The sequence below is a fragment of the Myotis davidii genome, unplaced genomic scaffold (genome assembly GCF_000327345.1).
Source record: "Myotis davidii unplaced genomic scaffold, ASM32734v1 scaffold1421, whole genome shotgun sequence".
Taxonomy (NCBI): domain Eukaryota; kingdom Metazoa; phylum Chordata; class Mammalia; order Chiroptera; family Vespertilionidae; genus Myotis; species Myotis davidii.
This window is the reverse complement of record NW_006291550.1, coordinates 45,868-48,011: the sequence shown is the minus strand read 5'-3', so window position 1 is coordinate 48,011 and position 2,144 is coordinate 45,868. Positions and strand designations below refer to the sequence as shown.

The following is a 2,144-nucleotide window of genomic DNA, read 5'->3' as shown; positions in this document are numbered from 1 at the left end:
ACCAAAAAAATGATTCGCGTGTCACCTCTGACACGCGTGTCATAGGTTTGTCATCACTGTCCTAGTTCATAAGTTGATGCTCTATCTACTGAGACAAACTGGCTAGGGCCACTCCTGTATTTTTTTGGTTACATATGGACACAAATGATGGTATGCACGCTATACACAATGAACTATACCTGTTTTCTTATTAAATATAGAACTGCTCCATTCTCTAATACCTGGATATTTCATAGTATGATTTTTATGCCATAATTCATTAAACTGGTTCCTCCCCCACTGATATCTGGGTTGTTTCCAAATCTTTGCTGTTCTGGAATGAAAATCCATGTATAAATGTCTTTATATACAAATCATTTCTAGAATTGTAATTATGGTATACCAAGGCAAAACCTTAACTGAATTTAAGAGAGTAAAAAAAGTTTATCAATGAAAATTTTCCCATTAAAAAAACCATTATGAAGAATTCCAAACATATACAAAAGTAGGTAAAAGAATACAATTATGTATACACATATACAAATACACAATTGTAATAGGTTAGTAAATAAATCCAATGAATTGACAGGTAATAGAGACGACCTGATCATATATGTGGATTCTGGGAAAGGGCTATTTAAACTGAGACCTAAAGGATAAAAACCTTTCATGTGAAGAGCAGAAGGAAGAGTCTCTAGGCAGAGAGAACAGCATGTGTAAAAATTATTAAGTAGAAAGGAGCTTTGTAAAACTTGTAAGAGGTGTTTTAAGGGATTATGGAGAATACCTCTTGAAGAGATAGGCAGGGACCAGATCATTTTAGATTGTTATGGACTGAATGTCTGCTCCCATCCCCCCTAATTTATATGTTCAAGCCCTAACCAAATGTGTAGTTTTTGGAGGTGGAGCCTTTGGAAAGTACTTAGGGTTACATTGGGTCATCCCCCCAGGTGCACACACCAAGGACAAGCCATGTGAAGATACAGCAAGAAGGTGGCAACTGCAAGCCAAGAAGAGAGCACTCAGCAGGATCTGAACTGGCTGGCACTTTAATCTTGGACTTCCCAGCTTCCAGACTGTAAGAAAATAAATCTATGTTGTTTAAGCCACCAGTCTACGGTATTTTGTTATGGCAGCTCAAGCAGATTAAGACCTAGAACCTTAACAGTTTATGATAAGAACTTTGGATTGTATTTGAAGAACAATGGTTGACCATTTAAGGATTTTGAGCAGGAAAGTGATATGATTTATATTTTTTAAAAGATTACACTAACAGCTGTGTTAAGAATAAATTGGTGATGAGATAGGGGTAGAATCAGGAGGCCAGTAATGATATCTTTATAAGAGTAGTCCAAATGGTACTTGTCAATAAAGAGACAGTCTGTTGGAGATAGTTTTCCACATAACAAAATAAAAGCAGCCATTTAGAGAAGCTTAAATAACATAGGTGAAACCTATGACAGACAATAAAATTTAGCAAGGTTTCTGGATGTTATATTAATAACTAAACATCAAGAGCTTTCTTATATACAAAGATAAAATAGAGTTTTCATTTATAGGAATAAAACTAAACTAGTTAAAAATTTTAAAAATGCATAAGATCAGTATGAATAAAAACTTTTTAAAAACCCTACTGAGAGAGACAGAGGAAGAATTCTAGGTGGAAAGGTATTACCTATTCTGGCTAGCGATCTAGAACAAAATATTATTGTTTTATATATCACTTATTATCCCAAATAGCCTTGCTGTGCCCTCCTCAGACACCAGCAACAGGTTCTGAGTCTCAGGCCCAAAGGACCCATGCTCCATGCCCAGAGGCATTAATAGCAGCCACTTCTCAGAGATCTGAATTTTAGTTCCATAAATTTTAGTTCCCTCCTGTGTGTTTATATATTTTAGTAATCCCAACCTCTTTCGTTTGTCCCATAGCCTTAGAAATGTTAGCTGCTTCCCCCAGTGGTATTTCTGAGAAAATTTTTGTATCCCATTTTACCACTTCAGTTTTGTATCTCTTAACAATACTTTATATTAAATACTAGGGGCCCGGTGCACGAAATTCGTGCTTTTTGTATATACATTCATGTTCTGCAGGAGTGGGGGCTAAGACTTCAACATATGAATTTGGAGCTGTGGCACAGCTCAACCCAAATCATATGAGAAGATTC

General features: G+C 36.0%; 1 protein-coding gene across 1 annotated transcript in view; it reads right to left on the bottom strand.

Annotated features, from left to right (window-relative positions):
* Positions 1-2,144, bottom strand: part of PYGO1 (pygopus family PHD finger 1) — an 18,221-nt gene that overhangs the window by 3,825 nt on the left and 12,252 nt on the right. The gene's annotated exons all lie outside the window — the stretch shown is intronic.